Source organism: Calidris pugnax, unplaced genomic scaffold (assembly GCF_001431845.1).
Source record: "Calidris pugnax isolate Ruff unplaced genomic scaffold, ASM143184v1 scaffold38, whole genome shotgun sequence".
NCBI classification, from domain to species: Eukaryota; Metazoa; Chordata; class Aves; order Charadriiformes; family Scolopacidae; genus Calidris; species Calidris pugnax.
The window spans coordinates 16,777,040-16,797,697 of record NW_015090995.1 but is presented as its reverse complement, the minus strand read 5'-3'; the positions used below and the strand labels follow the sequence as shown (position 1 = coordinate 16,797,697).

At 38.1% G+C, this 20,658-nt stretch overlaps 1 long non-coding RNA gene across 1 annotated transcript in view; it reads left to right on the top strand.

The window, feature by feature from the left end:
• The window catches only part of LOC106895759, a 131,922-nt gene that overhangs the window by 32,208 nt on the left and 79,056 nt on the right, over nucleotides 1-20,658 (top strand). The window contains exon 2 of the long non-coding RNA XR_001413502.1: nucleotides 19,186-19,310. This is a non-coding gene — a long non-coding RNA (uncharacterized LOC106895759). The remainder of the gene's footprint in view (nucleotides 1-19,185; nucleotides 19,311-20,658) is intronic.

Below are 20,658 nucleotides of genomic sequence, written 5' to 3'. Positions count from 1 at the left end.
CTACTGGGCTTCCTCTCTCTCATCCTGTAGTCCAGGCACTCCTCCTGCTTCTCCTGTGCCAGCTCCAATACCTGTCACTTTTTCTTTTTTTTTCTTCCTCCTGAATTGTTACTTTGCTGGCAAAAAGCTGAACCACTTCCCTGAGAGGTCAGACAAGCACGTGGCCCCTGCCAGAGAAGCTGGGAAGAGCGGGCTTGCCCCTTTTCACATCAGCAAGCCCTCTGATCTTCTCCGATGTCTCCCGGGGCGCACCGCAAGGTGTATTTTGACAAACGCTGAAAGCTGTTGCCAACAGCAGTTCTGCTGCCTCCTGCCCCAGGTACCTCGTTCCTTCCCGTGTCCCAGTCCTGGAGGCCTTGGTATGGTCTCTTCTGAACTGAGTTGAGGAGCTGATGTGGTTTAACTAATGAGTTTTAAAAAGAAGTAATTTTGCTGGAGTAGCTCTACCCATTTCTCTGCAAGACTCAACAAATACAGCTCCTGGTGTACTAGGGGTTTCTGCTGACTGAGGGGCAGTGAGATGAGATATTTTCATTACTACCACCTTGGCTCTATTGATGTAGATGTTTGTGGAACTATTCTGGAATATCAAAGGAAAAAAATGACACTTTTTAAAACATCTCAGTCAAATCTGACATTTTTCACCCCAGTCAGTTTCAGTATCTGCCATAACCATGAGAAGCTGTGAGCGGCAGCTTGGAGACAAGAAATTACTAAGCAGCTTTGTAACTGAAGCAAAAAAAATCATAAAACCACAGGGTAAACTAAATTGACCCATTATAATTTTAAACAGACCTGAGAAAAATCTACTTGGAGCTAGTGTATTCTGCACTATTAGAAAAATCAAGATCTACGTTTTGTGTGCACCCCTGCACGCTCTCCTGTAAGTGGAAAATTCCCAACTACTGTTGCCTACCCATAGAACGTTTGTTGCTTTTATGATTTTCTTGACCACTTCTACCAAATGAATGGATCATATTAATGTAAGAAATTTATGACAGTAGGAATTTTGGAAACTTAAGAGTAAATTAGAGGATAGCAGTGTTTGACTCATACCCAGTTTATTAGGATTTCTTCTATTAGCAGTCAGACCCATAATCTATTCAAGCAGCCCTTTGCTGAAAACAGGTATTTGCAGAAGGCAGTAAGAGGTCTGCGTGCGCCATCGTGGTGCCCGTGGCTTCACCTTTTCTCACTGCAGTAGTAATGCTGTTACTAACTGGCAGCCAAAACAGCTGATGTTGGCAGAAAAGAGTTTGCAAACTTGACTAAATGGGATTTAACAAATTAGATTGAATAGAGTTATGTTGCAACTTAATTTTGTTTTGCATTTTAAAAGTTGTCCTGTAGTGATATTGAGACACAATGCACTATTATATTAATGCATTATCATATTAAGGCTTCTGAATGTATCTCTTAATTTTATAAAAACTGGGGAACAGCTTGATGGAGTGCAGATTCTGCAGTTTAACTGATTCTAAAATGCATTTAACCAGCTTTTTTTCAATTTGAGAGGGTAGATTTCATTTATTTTATTTATCTTAAATATATTTAATTTAGAAAATTAAACTATGTGCTGAAGCTCTTTGAATCTGTTCAGAAAAAAAAAAGTTCAGCTGTATCACAAGAATTCTAGCTCCAAGTGTTTTTATCATAATCTAAAATTTTCTACTTTTTAGCAGTGCATCATTTTATAATTTTGCAGGTGCTTGGTATAAATCTACTCTTAAGTCAAAAGTTTCTCATTAGCTAACTTTTATGCTGATTATTCCTTTATTTTCCCCTCTCTTTTCCTACTAAGATCTTACGGTGTTGTTATGAAAATGCCTCTCTTTCTATGTTGAGTTGCTTGAAAAGTTGGTTCTGGATATCAAGTGCAGAGGGTCTGCCCAACAGCATTCCTTCTGCCTGATGCTGTTCGCAAAGTTTGATGATCATGGTGCCAAGTAACCTTCAATAAAAACATCAAGAGGTTTTAGACTTCAAACGCATTGTTCCATGATTTGCAGTTCTGTACACCTTTGAATGTGCTGCTTGTGCTACTCTCTTGACCTACGTATAAATGAAATGAACCCATATTTGTAGATGCTTACTTTGATATATTGTAGTTTTCATTGTGAAATATGGAACAGAAGATGAACTGTAGAATCCCTCTTGCAAAATACAATTTTTATAAGTTGGACTGGATATATACAAAGTATTCCTGCCTCCTTGGTTATCTGTACCTGCGTAGTATCATGTGAAGACAAAGACCTGCCCTCCCATGTTGGTGACAGAACTCAAATGTTCATGGTGCAAAGAGTTTGTGTGGGAACTGGTTTGAGATTTAGGGAAAAAATATTTGAGTTGTCAATAGAGATGTAATGAGCCACCTGAAGCCTTAATGCTCAAACTGCTTGCTTTATCAGTCAGGCTTGTAACCGCCAGGAAAATGTTCTTTCAGCTATATTTATGTAGAGCATCCAGATGTCAGTTAGCTAAATCACAGTCATATATTCTCTAGAGAGATTTTAGGTCTTGTTTCTAGTTAAATGATACAGCAGGTGGTAATCAGAATTCAGATCAGATGTCAACTACACCAGAAGTTTTCGTCATCTCCCTCTCTCCCCCCATTTTTGTGCGTGTTTTTGCATGAGGCGGACACCGGAAAGCATAAAGCAGTGTGATAACACTTTGATAGCTACAGTAAAAAGAGATTTTACTGTAAGGAAAAAGAAGGAAATGCTTATCACGTTTCCTAGCAATTTATTTTTGTTTGAAGAATTGACTCAATAACCTGTTTTAATAATTAATACATTGTGAAATCTAAAGTGAAGAATCAGAAAAATGGTAAAGTATGTGTATAAAATACTTTAAATGAAATAAATTTGCATTTTTCTGAATTTCAGAGAGAAACAGCAAATTGAATAATTTCTTTTTCACTGATGCCACTTTTTCATTACAAGAGTATAGTTCTGTACTTTACCTGTAGTTTTTTCTGAAGTCATCAGTACTTGTTGGAATAGATGATTTTTAATTTCACCATAACTAAATCTGAAAATGTAATATGTTTGAAGTCTAGGTAGCTATTCAAAATCTATGAGTGTGGCTTGATTGGGAATGTTTGGTGGTATAACAGGTCAGAGGTTTTTCATTAGGTGTTTGGTAGAAACCTCTTTCTTTGTAATTCTTAGTTATCAGTTAAATGTATTCATTAACCAGTCTTTTATGTGAAAACTATATATATTTGTTGTTCTTTTGCATGAAAAGACAGAAAACCACAGAATTACACTTTTGTTGAGACACAACACTATTTATTAACAAACCCAAAACAGACTTTGAAAAGGCCTGGATGTTATATTGAAGCTTTTGTGCCATGCTGGACTGGACATTGCTGACGTTGTGTAGTCCATCGTTTCACCCAGATAAGGAATAGCTCCTGGTCGGTGGTTGCCCTTAGATGGTCCCTGATGTCTCTCGTCTTCAAGGTCTTTGGATTTAGTGGCAGCCAAATCTCGGGACAGCAGCAAGCCCAGAGCTGCTCTGAGAATTGGGCAACTCAGGTAAAGAATATAATTTGCCCTACATTATTCAGGACAGCTGCACCTCAAAAACAGACTATTCTTGCATAAGATAGCCAAGATTTTTACACTTTTCAACTATAGTCAATGGAGTAAAGGGAACATAAACGCTCTCTGGGCTGCATTACCTCCCGGGACAAAATTTCTGCCCTGATCATTGCCTAAGAATCTTTATTTATCTTAAATCTGTGTCCTTTAGTGGATTACTCTGCTATGCAAAATTGTTTTTATTGCATGTCCACATGTAGGGAAGAGTAACCAATGAGGATACAGTTAAATAAGAAGCTGGAGTCTTGCTATTTGGAAAAAGAAAAAAAAAAGGCAGAAAGTCGATTGTATTTATTTCAGAACTTTTAGCTCACTTCTGTTTCTGGTGCACATGTCCTGCTGAGTGTAAGCCCCAAGGAACAGAAAAACACTTTGTTTCAAAAGAAAGAGGCTAAGGGGTGTGCTCATTAGATGCAGTGCATGCATTCCTGGGACAGAAAACCAAACCCAAACCTTTTTTTTTTAAGGTAGCGCATAACTTAAGGCTCTCCCTTGATGGCAGTAACTTTTGAACTGAAAATTTATATACATTCCCTGTGCTTATTTTGCTCTGCAGTTCATGAATAAATGAACTGTCAGTGCAACAACAATATTATAGCTGAGTGTACTGCTGGTTTTTTAAGACTGTCAAGTAGCTGGTCTGTGCCATACCGTTGTGGTGTGTGAGCTGTGTCAGTGGCTTTTGCTCACCTGAAGATTGATAAGTCTCAAATGCTGTAGCAGTCAATTTTGTATCATTTTCTCTTTTGCCAGATCTATTAATTTTTAGGAGAAAGGAGAGGAAAGGAATAGTACTCTGGCTGACGATTTTGCATCTTTCTCCCTCCTTGATCCTGTTGACATCATACTACTGTGGGTAGCGTGATGTCAATGTTAATAGTAGTGCCTCCAGCTGGAATGTGTGCTGCTCATCACAAACTTTGAGCCCAGCAGTTCAGCCAGTTTTCAGTTTGCTTCACTCTCTGCTTCTCTGGTTCATGCCTTGTTGGTTTGTCTACAAGGATATTACGGGAGACAGCATTGGAAGCCTTGCTGAAGTCAAGGTACACCTTGTCACTACTCACACCACGTCATCCTCTGAGCCCGTCTTGTCACAGGAGAGGGCTATCACATTCATTAACCATGATTTCCCCTTTCTGAATCCATGCTGACTACTCCCGGTCATCATCGTGGTTTTATTTCTTTATTTCCAGTACTACGACAAAAGTGAGTCTCTATTAGAAAAAATTGAGACTAGAAAACAAATTAGTTACATTTTGTCTTAATGCCTTAGAGAAGCTATATGTTGCTGTAATAGAACCTGTATGACTGTAGATCTGTGATTTTTAAAATTGTAGATAAAAGTAAATATGGTCATAAATCTTTACCTTCAAATGATATTTTTAAGAAACTTAATTGTCACACTGGAAGTACAAGTACATGTATTTCTGATATCTGAAACAAATTGTCACAGTTAGGTTCTGTGTTTGGTTCTGTAAATCTAGTTCACATGGAGATTCCCTTAAAGTGTAAAAGCACATTTTTGTTAGTGAAGTAGCAGAGTTGGTAGGGTTTTTTCTAGTATCAAAGAACAGAAAAAGTAGCATTTTTCACTGTTTATAAGGGTTGTTATTTAAGTATGTTAATTGGCCGTTTCCACCCTATTTATTATTAACAGCTTGACAAGTTTAGAAAAACTTTTCAGGATCTGTAACAGTCGCTGTTTCTGAGTTTTGCTAATTAATGGTGTCCAATGCGTTAATTATTTATTTTCAAGCATGTTTAAAATGCCCCAAGGATTTCTCGTTGAAAAATGGGATAATTCATGCTGCCCAAAATTAATGTGAAAATGTTACAAGACTGAAGATAGCCAGAAGCAAGTTATTTGACAAGGCCTGCAAATCTCATGTGTGGGGGCGAACTTCAGTGCTTCCATGTATTGCTTGGTGCTGCTGCCTTATTAATGTAATTGTCTATATTAAGGGAATCTGTATACAGGATTTTTTTTTTTTCCCCTTAAAGAATTGCTGATTAGTGGATATTTCATGAGGTTTTGTACTTGTCAACTAAACAAAAGTCAATTGTAGTCATATTTTCATACATTGTGACTCAGAAACGCATGAAAATGTTTGCTGTAGAAGATTGATTGGTAGAGGTAAAATTTTCAAAAGCCCATGTCTTTTATTTGAAGCAGAAAATATACTAAGAATATACTTAAAAATGCAGTGAGGAGAATTCCTGTGGTGAGCTATGGTAAGGAAAAAAAGGATTTGAATATTAGGAAGTGATTAGTGTAAACAAAGTGTGGATACTTAAAACCACAAGGAAGATCAAAGATTATATCAGGGGTGTTGCAGCAACAAATACTAGAGAGAGCATCGTCAAGACCTGATCATGATTTTGTGCTAGTACATGTCTTTTAAAACAGCAGTACAGAGACTGGTCTATAGACCTAAAAAGCGTGGCTTTTGTTCTCCAAATCCTTCCCTCTCTCATTTAGAGGGGAAACAGTTTCTCTGTCATGCAGTGACAATAAAAAAGACAAACAACCAATGAGAAAAAAAGTAGTTTTTTGTTTCCTGCAAATGAATTCATGTCTTTTGTTCTCCTTTCCCATTATATACAGGGACTGTGAAAGGCTTTGCCTTTTCCCCAGGGTGTGTTTCTGGGAAGCAGTACTCATTTTCCATACATGCAGTGGTATTCTAGCATCTTCGCTACCTTTTTTTTTTGTTTTCCAAACTGCACACCTATGATTTTTAAAGAGTTTGTAATAAATTTTACCCCACTCAATTTGGAAATTACCCTGAGCAATACTCCTTTCTTTTTTCTTTATGCTGTTGTTTATTCTACAAAAGCCAATTTTCCTATAAAAAAGTAGATTGCAAATTCCAGATATATTGAAAACTGACAGTAATAGTTTTCAGCTCTGTTACCTTTGTTGGAGTAGTCTCTGTCCACGTACATGGCGCTGACAGCATTTTTCAATGTATTTCTAGAAGTTGAGATATCTTTCCCTATTTTTAGTGTGGCCATTCAAAACGAGCTAAACCTTCTCTGTCTTTTAGCTTACTAATTTTCTGTTTGTTTCTGAGGCTGCTGAAATGTTCTTTAATACAAATGTTCTGATTTTTATGGCACATACCAAAATGAACGGAAGCAGAATAATGAGTCAGTGTTGGTTTGGCTGTGCTGAACACGGAGCTGCTCTGTGTTCAGCTGTGTCATTCCTGGCCACAAAGCCTCTATCCTAGTCATGAATGATGTATTTATGTTTCTGCTAAAGAAGTATGGACAAAGGTGGTGACGCATCCTGATTTCAGTTGGGGTAGAGTTAATTTTCTTTCTAGCGGCTGCTGTGTTTCAGATTTGGTATGAAAGGCACGTCAGTAGCGCACACTGTTCTAGTTGTTGCTAGGTGACATTTAGAGTATTCAAGGACTTTTTTCGGCTTCCCGTAGAAGCTGAGAAGGAGCACAGACAGAACAATGGAATGGCCACGGAATATTCCATACTGTAGATGTTATGCTCAGTGGCAAACGGGGGTTGGTTGGAGAGTGGGAATTGGCCCTCACTGCTTGGGATGGTCCCAGTTCATCAATTCACCTGGTGGTGAGAGTGACTTGTGTCATTAATACTATTATTGCTATTTTTCTTTTCTGATATTGTCAACCCATGAGGTTTTTTTCCCTTTCCTTTCCCCTCCTTTTGTCCCTCTTCTCCCTACCCTTCTGAGGGGGAATGGGGAGAACTGTGTGATTGGCTTTGTGGTCCTACCTGCTGGCTGGGGTTAAAGCACAATGCACGTGTTCCCCTAGTTTGGTATCAACCAGGATAATTTTGGATATTTCTGTATAATCAGGTATGGATGGCCCATATAATTTTAGCCGACATTTATAGTTAGTGAAAAATAACTATGCAAAAAGTTTTAAATTTGCCGATTCATGAAGGACTCTCAAATGGCTAACGGGACAAAAAAAAGTGAGGGCTTGCACCAAGAGGGCAAGAAGAATGAATTATTGTAGTAGATGAGATGTACCCCTGCACTGGCTCCTGTTATTAGTAATGGTTAGATTCTCAGATGGAGTGTTCAATATTTCTGTATATACACTTACGTTTTCTTGCTTGTTGTGCTGCTGTGGTCAAGTAGAACCATGAAGAATCATGAAGATCATCTAGCTCCAACCCCCCTGCCACGGGCAGGGATACCTTCCACTACACCAGGTTGCTCAAAGCCCCTTCCAGCCTAATGAAAGCGGTTCTTCTATTATTTCAATTCTGAAGTCTATATCTATAAAACTAATGAGCATCATATTTAGACAATGGGAGAAAAATTACAGTGTACCCTAGTTATGCTTTGGAAAGAGCCACTAATTTTCTCTGTTCATTACTTTAAAGTCAGGGGTCTTTTTTCCTGTGACTGTTGAGCTGTATTTACTGTAGTTGTACAATGGTTCAAAGTATTTCTGTGTGAAACAAAATACAATAGACATTTCAGTCTTAATTGAGATGTTTTAGAAGTTTATTTTTGAAGGTGGACCACTTTTTATGAAAAGTAAAATATGATTTCATGAGGTAAGAACTTGCTGAGATAAAATGATATGCTCATGTATCTGATACAGCCATCTTTGTATATTTAATTGAAAAACCAGAATTTTTAAGCTGATGGACCTCAGTGTTTTGTAGAATTCTGGTAGATGCTGAAGCTCATAAACTACGGAATTGCTTCTTACTTTAGGCCTGTAGCATCTATACCCCGCTATCTGGGAATAGGTCCTCGTGTGAAGTTCATCAAGCATTCAGGTGTCAAGTCTGGCAACAGGAAAGAAATAGCCATTTGAATTACATGTATTGTCAACTCAGAGGTCCTTTTCAGAAGCCAAAGTCCAGTCTGAATACAGGTGTATTGGTACTGTGTCCCATTCTCACAAACCAGCGTTTAAGAGATATCTCTTTTGTCCCTGAGTAAACACAACTCTGTCAAATGTGCATGTTTTGAAAACACCTAAATTACCGTAAAATTGAATTTCACCTTTTGCTTAGCTGTAGTCAATTGATTTACATAGGTTTCAAAATGTAGATAATCAGTTTTCAGGGCTCTGAGAATGTTTCTAATGCATTGATTGTCAGTAAACCTGATTCATTTGCACTGTTTGCATTAAATATGTCTCTATTACTGTAATATTCTAAATTATTTTAAAATAATGATCACTTAAACTTTCTCTTAATGCAGTTTCAGTGGAGTGACAATATAAACATTCTCTACAGAATTAAGATTTTTTCTTTTTTATTTGCCTTAAATCTGCTTTTCAGAAGGTTTTAGAAATTTGTCCAATGTGTTTGTAAGGACATAGGTATTCAGTTTTACCCTGCTTTCTGGAAAGCAACCAGTGCAGATTTTTATCTTTTGATTGCTTCAAATACTTTTGTGTCTGTCTCCTTGGGGAAAAAAGGTGTTCTACTATTTAGTCAAACCTGGTTTATATAAGTTTTTTGTTTAATATCATCCTGGTGTTCCTGAAACACTTTTGTTCATCTTAAAGCAATTATCCTCCACCTTGGATTTTCCATCTTTCAGATGCTGCATTTGGACACTACTACATTATCTTCTTACTTGGTTGAATTGCATGTGTCCAAACTTGCTCACTTTTCTTATCCTTGAATATAATCTTTATTGGTTCTTTGAACTCTCCCTGATGAGTTTAATTGGTGGTATTGAAGCAGAGCACAAGCCAAAAACTTCCTGTGTAAGACTTGACAAACAAGTCACAGAGATAATGACTTGTGATGGATACTGTGGACATTGTAAATTGGTGGTGCAGTCACTGTATTTTTGTCGAGCTTCTCTTGCAAACCAGCCAGCCTGAATATTGTGAACTGCCCAAGGACTCATTTTATCCTCCAAATGTTTATGCAAATGTGTTCTGTATAAGTTAACACATTACATAAACTGAGTTTTATTCTCAAGCTTAACATTTCATTTTGTCAGTCTGTCATTACAAATAGCCAACTGCAAATTAGCAGTGCTAGCTGCCTCTCTTTAATCAATTTCCTTAGCAATTGTGAGGTTCAGAATTACCTTCAGAAGTATTTAATAATTCCAGTGTTACATTTATATGGCATCTCAGGACAAAGGAGTTAATCATGACACAGAATCTAAACTGCAGATTGACAGAAATAAATCAGATGAGGGAGAAGAATTCCCACCAATATTATTTCACAAACGGTGGCATCTAATTGTCTTCCATGTGTTCACCAGGACTGCTCTGAATCTTGTTTCTGAATGATTGATTGCTCAGCTCAGCTGTTAAACTGGATTTGCAGTTTATCGAAGGCTGTTGTGAAGTGAGTAAGCCTTGAAAATGAGTTGAACAGCATCATACATTACTGTTGGCTGCTGTGTTGGTTAATGCTGCACATCCAGCCCTCTGACATTATCACAGACATTATAATCTTCTATTACTGCAGGGGAATGACCTGCTATCAGTAATATGTTCAGTCCTTGAAAGATTCAATATCAAAAGCCATTTACTTCTGTAGGATTGCAGGTTTGTTCTACGAATTCCTACTAACTTATAAAGGCGATGAGTTGTTTGGCCACTGTGTTCAGCTGGAGCATCTTGACTAGCTGCTGCTATATATGCATGTAGCCTTTAGGTTTGGTGTTCTCAATGCTGCTGGCCCAGTACGTAGCCTGTGCATGCTTATATAGAGCAATTTACTGTATCATCTGCATTTTCCTCTCTGCCTCTGCAACAGTGGTGAGCCTGTCTCACCGTTCTCCAAAGGTCTCCAAGGTCTGGTGGTAAGTTCCAGACTGCAAAGCACATCCCTGGTTTTCAGTTGTACAGTTGTGGAAAAAAGTACTGGATGGTACTGTGGAACCATGGAGACAAACCAGAGTGATAGAGAAGCTTGAAAAGTTGAAGGTTTGGAACAGTTTATCACTATTCAAACACTCGAGAAGGGACAAAACTTTTCTGATTTTTCATGATCGTTCAACCTGGCTGAGAAATGAACCGTACAGTAAGGTATCTTGCTTTTCACTCTAGGATTAGCTTGATGAAAGTAACGCTATGTTTCAGATGGCTTGTTTTAGGTATTTCCCAAATATGAATATTTTGTATGAGTTGAAATAGCAACTGAACACAGCCCCAAACACAGAGTTGGGCTCATGTGTACAATATAGTTGAGTCCAGCTGGTAGGACTAATAAAGAATACTTGGTACCGTGTCTTATTTTTATTTAGAGAAAAAAGTTAGAAAAATTTATTATATGTGTAAAGAAATGCATATTTATGAAGAGATGGTGTTGTTTTACAGTAGAAGTCAAATGTTGTCCCATCTCTCATGAATTTGCTCTGTCCAACATTTACTTGTGTTCTTACGGCTGTTTCTAGTGCTTGCTATAGGCTCTTCTGACATCTTCTGCTGCGGATAAAGTATTATTCAATGTCATTTTAGGTCACTTTCACACAAGAGCAGCACAATCACGGAGTGTGGACTACATGCATTGGCAGCTTGCCCAACAACAATACCAAAATATTAATTGGGAAGCAGAAATGCAGATGGGGAATACTGTGGGCACTCATTCATTCTGCAGATCAAATGGGAGGTTTTGATTTCAAGAAGGACTTTTCTTTTTCTTGAATATCGTAGGATTCTGCTTAGTTTAGTTAGATGCCATCTTGTTAAAATATTTTCTGCATGATTCCACATTAAAATTTAAATGACTTTTCTTCCCGTAGTCATTGCTTATGGGCATAATTCAAAGAAGCTGATTAATTCCACCATCTTTTGTACGTAAATCAATAATGGACACTGGTAAGATTAATGTTTGTAAAATAAAAGATTATATAACAGTAATAAATCTTTTGTAGGAGTCATATGTCTTCTTCAGTCACCAGTACAGAAGTGGTCATATTAAATCTGGTGCTTAATAAAGATTGCCTGCTGCTCTTGGGGCATAACTCAGCGATGGTGGGAGAGGCAGGGGTCGTCTTTTGCTGCCATTGGGTAGCCCCAGTTCCGTGGCGTTCTGCTCTTGACATTCCTTCTTTGACATCAGCTTCAGGACATGGTCTTGAAGAAATCACACAGGGCTTTTAACAGCTCTGTAGAACTAAAATAACTTTTACTTTTCCATTGGCTTTTTTTTTTTTATTGCCAAAACCACATAAAATTAAATCTAAAAAAAAAAAGAAAAATACCTCTCTGAAGTAATGTTTTTGAGGAATGTGTCCCTTTCCTATTCCTTTATCATAATTGACAGGCCATAGAAACTCATCTCCCAAATGTTTCATGAAAAATATTTTGCCGGGACGGCTGAGCAGGCTACACTGAAACGAAGTCCCAGCTGACATGTGAATAATCTCCACCCCGAACAATTTGGAGCTGTAGTGAAAGTGTCGTTTGATAACAGATGGGTGAGTCCATGCCACAGCAGCTCAGGGAATTACAAGAAATGCCATGTGGCTGGATTTTATTTATTTTTTTTTTCCAAAGCCTCTCTAATGCTTCCTTGCCACAGAAACCTATTCCCGCAGCTTTGAAAGTGAGAAAGAAATTTTATTGTCTCCTTAATCTCAAAGTCCTTTTCCACCAGTAGTACCTAGAGAGCAAGGGGACGAGATCTATGCTGAGACACAGCAAAGCAGTTTTCCTTCACTCAAGAGGTTTTACTTGCAAAGTAAAACATCCATCATAAGGTCATTTTTACTCCAGTGGTTCTGGCTCCCTTCTTCTAAGCAGGTAACAATGTCAGCTAAACCCAGCTGCACAGAGCAATTCAGATCCTCCTTGTGAGGTCCTACACTCGTATCGCTCTTTCAGGAATCACAGAGAAGATTCTTCTTTGGCCATAGATTTCCATATGAGAAAAAACCTCAGACTTTATGGACTATGAAGCTTGATTTTTATCCTTCAGTTTCCCCTTTGCAGCATCCCTGTGGACTCTCTTTAGGGGTTATCCTGAGAAACACTTCGAAGAGATGACAAAAAAAACAAAGCAAAGAAATAAATAAGTCAAAACAAAGATACTCATGAGAGAATTGTCTCTGGAGTGGGGACTCCCCATGGCGTATTCCAGATTCTCAGCTAGCCTTCCTAAAATTAACACCAAGGGAGATGGTTTTATTCCAAACTGAAACACCAGAAAAAGCCTTAGAAAGGTGAATTTCAGAATTCTGACTCTTCCTGTGCTGATGCATGTGAGTGAGATTAAGCCAACACGGCAATTTATGAGCTAGAAAGTCATAAATAGAAGGGGAACCAGGGAAATGATGGGCTGCTGGCAAAAAAAGATGGCCACTAAGACCAAAGTTGAGTGTTTCAGGCTAATTCCTGGTATTGTGGCCTTACTTGGTTCTCATACTTTCCTATGAGTAACTCCAAGATTGCTGCGAGGGTGCTCAAAATTTGGCAGAAGTAAAATCTATGTGAGATTTCTTTAGCAGAGGGATTTTTGGGGAGAGAAGCGGAGGGGTGGTAGTGTTTCCCTATTCCTGGGGTCATTGTCTATTACCAGTCTTCCAAGGAGCTGCTACAAGATGTTGGCGTTGAGCCCTGTATTTTGCTCATGCTTATGGGTGTGGGTAGGTTGGGGGGTGATGCCAGCACCATCTGGAAATGGTCATGTTTCAAGATCTTCCTCTGGGTTTCCCGAGCCTGGACATCTACTTCTTTTGAGAGACCTCTCAGAAGTGAGGATACCAAAAAGAGTCACATGTACCTCCTTGGAGCGCTTATTCATTTACTTTAGAATTTATAGATCTGTTAAGAACCGGTGGGTGTTTCTGTGCTCAGACATGGGACACTGGAGTGCATGGCCAGGTGGAGACAGTTGAGCTGTAGATGGCCAGTTCTATAGTGCAGGTATTTATCTTTCTGCGAAACAAAGTTCTTATTTCTAAGTGCAGCCTGCCAGCAAATGTGAGATTAACTGTTCTGAGTTTCCTTTGGACTTTGCAACAAGATTAAGTTGGTTCAAATGAATTATCTAATGTCAGTTAAATCATGTTAATGCTGTTTTAAGGAAGAGCTTTAAAGCTATTTGCAAATGGAATTTGGTTGAATTTGTGCAGCTTTATAATTTATTGAACATTTTATCCCTCTTCATATTTTTCTCCTTACGTTGCATAACAAAAATACTATTGAAATAATTAGTGAATATCCATCAGCTGAAAGCTCTGTGGATCTCTGGTGCCACTAGAAGGTGCCTTGTAACAGGACTGAAATGTCATTACATAATTCCTTTTTCATTGATTCACAAAATCAGCGGCGCCTTTGTTTCATTCTTACTGTGCTGTGGTGGTGTAAGCCACAGTTCCTCACACTTTCAACCTGAAAAAGTACTATAACATTTTAGTGTGAAGCATTAGGCAATTGTAACCTTAATTATTGGGAGTCTCAAGCTGCATAGCTTTAATCGTGAAATATAAATGAAATAGAAGCATTAATATTTATTTATTGGTATTATTCATAAAGTGCAACACAGATTTATGTGTCCAGGGATTTCTTTCCATTTTTAATATATACTTTTAAAACAGGACAGAATTAATAATTAAAAAATTTCTCACACATCTGAATTACACCAGATAATATAAAGATGCGCATTATAGTGGCTCATGAGAGAATACAGTTTGAGAAAATTGTCAACATAAATTTGTCTGATAAGGTCAAAGTAATGCTGCTGACAGTAGAATAAGGAAGAGAAAATATTTTACTGCTTCCAGGCATCTTCATGTTAAGTCAAGTAAAGAATAAAAAGAACAACTCAAGATATATAAGGAAAAAATTTCACTCAAAGGAAAAACATAGAAAACATTTTTGTATTGTTAGTACCCTTGTAAAGCTCTGCATAAATGAAGTGCTAAAGCACACATAGGTTGTTCTTCATATGAGCTGAGACTGAATTAGGCAGTAGATTTAGTTACATTTGGGTGAGGTAAATGCATCCTTTGCAACCCAAAAATCATGATCGGAGTAAGGGTTTGAGTCCTTACAGTCAATCCGATGATTTAAATTCACTTTAATATTTACATTCAATTTTATTCACCGTGGACAAATCTTAATACTGTGAACACAAATTGAAGGTGTGGCTTTTTTTCTTTAGTATCTCCAATAAGAACAGAATTTGGAAACTGCCCTTGTGCTTTTAGATGTTGTGTAAACAGAGATCAAGTCTAATCTTTGCTTGCCTCTTGTGACTTGTGTATGAACAGTTTTTAAAAACTGTATAAAGATCTAAATATAGACATATGAATCTGTAAAAGAATTTACATGGCAGTTATGAATATTCAAAAGCTTGTTCCTAATTTCTGGACTGCTTGTTCTGTTTATATGTATTATACTGTACATGCTTCATAGTTTAAATGTTTTTCTCCTAGAAATGTAAGTTGACATTTTTAGGCGCATTCTGCAGAGCAATAATTGTATTCTCATTGACATTAATAGAAGTGGTTAGCTCAGGATGGAGCTCGGATGCGGCTGCTTGTATGTTTGAGCAGGACCAAGATTTAATTTCTTAGATCTTTACTAAGAATGTTATGTCAGATTAACCTCAGTCTATTCACCTAAAAGTACCCTGTGTACAGAGTCTTTTTGTTTTTCTTTAAGCAAATTATCCGTCATGCTAGGTTGCAGAAAGATGGGAGAAGAATAATTGTGTCTTGCAGTCAGGTTTCTTGCTTCTGTGTACCTGTGGCTCTAGGACCCTCCAACGTGCCTTTCCTCAAGACAGTTTATGAAATTATTTTGGGGGAGAGTGGGTGTTTATGGACAGTGTCCCGGTGGTTAGGGAGAGCCAGGTGCTGGGGAGACTCTGGGAGCGGAGCAAATAGAAGGATAGCAGGGTGCACGAAAATCCAGAAAAATGGAAGGGGGCAATTAAAGGATTAGGCAGCCCAGATGTTAGCAGAGGGGGAAAAGTTCCCTGAAAGCAAATTCACCCAGAAGAATAGGAAAAAAGCAAGGGATAGAAATAAGACTTTCCTCTTGTTTCTGTGATGGTGTTTTGATCGATGATGCTTCAGAATTTAATATGACACAAGAAAACAGAAAATGACAAAGCTACTTGTATTTTGTGGAAAATCTGTGTGTTCAGTGTTGGTGGATGGTTTGTTGTTTGGGTTTTTTTTTAAGATTAAGATTTGTTAATAAAATCTGTGCAGAAATGAAGTTTCATTAGCATTTTAATTGCAGTATTCAATTTTGTTCAAGTAATTGTGAACTAAGGACAATTTTGTTGCTGGTAAGAAATGTTTTTCATCTTCTAATAGTATTTCCGATGTCTAATTTACTTAAGCGTACCATTTAACACCTGCTTCTTTGACACGTTAGGGATTACCATCCAGATGCCTCTAAACAAAACCTATCCTCTTCTGCTAGGAGGACGTAGTAGTTGGGGGAACTCCAAAGGCTTTGTGCTTACTCTACAATGTGCTTCAGTGAACTTCTGTCAAATGCTTTTAAGGATGCATCTGTAGCTACCAGCAGCTGGTTTAAATTTAGTTTGCAAATCATACAGACCTGGTTGTTTTGGTTTTTTAAAAAAAAAAATTGAGGGAAATCATATGAAAATATTGCCTACATCCCCGTTGGCAGTAATGATAAAAGTGAATGGGTAGAAATATGAAGTTTCACCCAGGGATGAGCTGTATTGTGAAGGTATCCCTGTCCTATTTCTGATGGTTTCCATGCTGTTTCTCTTTGTTTCTGGCATTGCTCCTACCGTTGGAAAGGGTAGCATCAGGAACTACTTGAAAATAATCAAGTATGACTTCCTTTTCTTTTTACCATAGTGCTTTCACTTTAAAATGAGAAATGTCTTCAGATCTTTATTAGGTTTCTCATTTTCCTTCGGCTAGAGATCCTTGCCCAATAATACTTCCAGGTTGCTAATCTGAGCAAGATTTTCCTCCCCCTCAAACACTGAGGAATTTCTGTATCCCTTCTGTGTCTATCTGAATAGGTGCTTAGATTACATGTGTCAAAGGTGCTGTATTCTACTTGTTCCATTTTTGTTATAATTTCATTTGTAGTGAATTAACAATTTTTCTTTTTGTAATTTTAGTCCAAGAGCTCAGTTTTCTTTTTTAAAATTGCTTGTGGTATCTGGTCGTACATTAATTTTTTTCCCCTGATTGGATGTCCCACATAACCTCAGATGATACAAGAAAGCAGAAAATTTTTTTGCTTACAAAAGTGGAGTGCAATGTGAAGAAATACTACCTTCAAAGGGCACTGAATCTGTACAAAAGCCTTTTTTTTTAAGGGTGCTTGTAGTGGCATACAGCTTTAACGTTACAGAAAATTATTTAGAATTCTGTAGAAAACTAATTGCAAGAATAGTCTTCTGTTAACAGCATAAGATGTTCTCTTTTTACTTCTATAATTATTTGATATAAATGAGGGATTTTGTCCTTCCTCTTCCCCTAGTATGTGTAGCCACTGTGATGATTGGTCTTTGTTCCTGAGAAATAAGCTTATCGTGCTGCTCTTTGGCATATTTTTCAGCAAATGCAGTCTTTCCTGAGGCATGAGTTGTAGGCTGTGAGGATACTTTTCTTCAAGTTTCTCCCACCGTAGAGATTGCTTTTCTTATTCTTACAGTACATTAGATATTTTTCACTTCCAAAATCCATTCGTATTTCATTTTTCATTATTTTTGTCTGTATTTTTTCCTGGTTTGTATATACTTTATGTATATTTCAGGGTGTTTTTCATATGATATGTGAAAATACCTCTACTTATTTCCTGCACCTAACTGGGTAATCTGGCATATTGATTATTGTTTTGGGTGCTTTCAGTCCCTCTGACAGGGACTTATGTACAGGCAAGCTGAAGTTAATTTTATAAGTAAGATTTATGAAATAGCCTATCTGTTGGATTACTGTAATTGATTGTTACGAGAATGGACAGATTTTTCTTTTACAGGGGGTAATTAAATTCAATTCCTGTGCCTGGCATTGAGTGTTAAGTACAATTTGTAAGGTATGTTTGAGATGAGTTGACCGCAGCCTGTTGTGTATTGCTGCACAGTGACACAGAGGGGTCTGGACAGGCTGGATGGGTGGGCCCAGGCCAGTGGTCTGAAGTTCAACCAGGCCAAGTGCCGGGTCCTGCACTTGGGTCACACCAACCCCCTGCAGTGCTCCAGGCCTGGGGCAGAGTGGCTGGAGCTGCCTGGTGGAAAAGGACCTGGGGGTATTGATCAGCAGCCGGCTGAGTAGGAGCCAGCAGAGTGCCCAGGTGGCCAAGAAGGCCAACAGCATCCTGGCCTGTATCAGGAGTGGTGTGCCCAGTAGGCCTAAGGCAGTGATGGTCCCCCTGTACCTGGCACTGGTGAGGCCCCACCTCGAATACTGTGTCTGGTTTTGGGCTGCTCACTACAGGAAAGACATTGAGGGGCTGGAGTGGGTCCAGAGAAGGGCAGTGGAGCTGGTGAGGGGTCTGGAGCACAAGTCTTGTGAGGAGCGGCTGAGGGAGCTGGGGGTGTTCAGCCTGGAGAAGAGGAGGCTGAGGGGAGACCTTCTCGCTCTCTACAACTCCCTGAAAGGGGTTGGTCTCTTCTCCCAAGTCACAGGCAATAGGAGGAAGTGGCCTGAAGTTGCACCAGGGGAGGTTCAGATTGGAGATTGGAAACAATTTTTACATTGAAGCGGTTATTAAGCACTGGAACAGACTGCCTATGGAAGTGGTGGAATCACCATCCCTGGAGGTACTTAGAAGATGGGTAGAGGTGAGGGACATGGTTTAGTCATGGGTTTTGTCAGTATTAGGTTGATGGTTGGAGTTGATGATCTGAAAGATCCCTTCCAACCTAGAAAATTTTATGTTTCGAATTTTTCCTTTCAGTCTTAAATATCAGTGTCTTTTCCAGCCAACACTGTAACAGTCGTATTTAAAGCTTTCTTTTTGAAACTTACAATTCTACAGTGAAATAGTGGTCTCAAGAAATTAAACCTTGAGAATAGTGTAGGATCTGGACTTCAGTATTCAAGTAGCATTTTGTATATCTAAGAGCACCATTTCTTACTCAGTTTAATCCTCTAACAGTCCCTAGGCCAGGGATTGAAGCATGTGGGAGGATCCCGAGGGATAATCCAGGACTCTAGTGACTTGCATAAAGTGACATGTAGCGGGTTTATGTGCTGAGAGGTAGTTATTGTTAGGTGTGCTACAAAATATATACAAAACTGATTACTTTCACTGGCTTCTCTGGAATGCCTTTGGAGTAAGTTACTTCGTTTGTACTGCCTGCTGATGAAAGCCCCAGCGCTGGATTATCTAGTAGTCAAAGCCCGCTACCACTAGGCAGAAGTAGGGCTTCATTCATTTAAAATATCTTCCCAGAGAGGAAATTAATGGGCTCTAACTTCTCAGATTTCAGGACTGTTCAGGTTGCCTTTTAAAGGGCAGAGGGGAGAAAACAAGTTGCTACTTAGAGTCCGCACCACTACTCTCGTCTTTCTTCATTCACAGGAAACTTCATTGTACAGAAAATCATAATTTGAATGCAGATTAAATACTCCATGTACGTTCCTATCTCTGTGTAGCAGATAGATGTGCAAACAATTTTTATTCACTCTACACTGCAGGGTTCATAGACGCCAAATCCTCTCAATTGTTGGCAAGAAACAGAGGGCTGAGACTCCTGCCTCGATGTCATTGGAGGAAGACGCATGCTGTTTTGCCCTTGACTTGAAAATTCTGCAAACTTCAGGTGAAGTTTTGAGACTCTAAATACAAAATACAAGCAGAAAATTAACTGGTTGCGTTTTTTGTTTTGTTTTGTTTTAAAAACCAAGACCAGGGAGATCCGTTAGTGTTTCCTATAGCAGACTATGGGAGTAACTTGTAGATATTGTTAAGAGACTAGTAATAGCTCAAGGTCTTTTAGGTAATAGAAGATTGAATGATACTCTTTTCATTTTCGATTACAGTAATTTATGTAGTGTCAGGCCTGACAGCATAGGCTGTCAAACCTAGTATCTCAGATATTTATCACTTTTTATTTAAGATTTATTCTTTGAAGTTGAATCATAAGGTCTTTGTTCTCAGATGCCTCATTGTGTGCTAGGATTTCAGCTATTTGTCAGTGTTTTTAAACTTACGATTGAGACATTTGTATCTTCATTTATACTTATTTTTCCATTAACCATTTTTCCTCAGTTCGATTAAGAATGTTCAGTTCATTAAATATGAGAAACCTTCTAGATGGTTCTCACCATGATGAAAATACTAGATTAATATTATGTTTAAACAATGTAGGGTTTATAAAAAAATTAGTAATTGAGGAAAAAATTATTAATTACTTTATTTGTTTTCTTTAATGCTAGACAGGTACAAAAAAATCCTAACTATTTTACTTTGTTATTCTAATCTTAATATAGGTGATATATTGACCAAATACTCTTTCTTCTTTTTGTGAGCTGTAGTAAATTGTTAGGAATGTCTTTCTGTTCAGAAAAATAATGAGCAAAAATTCAGCATGGTTATGATCCTATGAATTTTCACGTGGAGGTATGAATATTAACAATGCTAAGAATGTGCTCAGCAAAAATAGATGTCTGATATACAGAAATTGAAAACCACATGCATGCATCACACTGTTACTGTGTGCAGTATGGTTGCTTATTCAGCCCAACTTATCAGCATTTTAAATTTGTCATCCTTAGTACTTATGTTTTGCTTATCTTTTCACTTGATATCCCAATGTAAACTTCTATTTGCTGAAACAATCATTATTTAAAGAAAATAACTGCGTCACTAAAATAATAGTAACTTTTTTATTCATGCGTGAAAAAGTAAGCTCTGCAGTATTGGCCTAAGAATGAAAAAGCATGTAATCTGTGGATTGTAATAGAAAATACACTGAAATCCAATGAAGTTTTCTAGCAAATGTTTGGTGTGTGTATTTAGTTAATGTTAGTGGACAAGACTACATGTCACTTAATTGTCTGCTTATAGTAATCAGCAGTCTCACTGGAAGTGTTTGGAGATCAATAGGGGACCAAACACACATGAAACCGTCCAGTTCTTGGATGCCATCATTGCTGAAGTGACTTAAG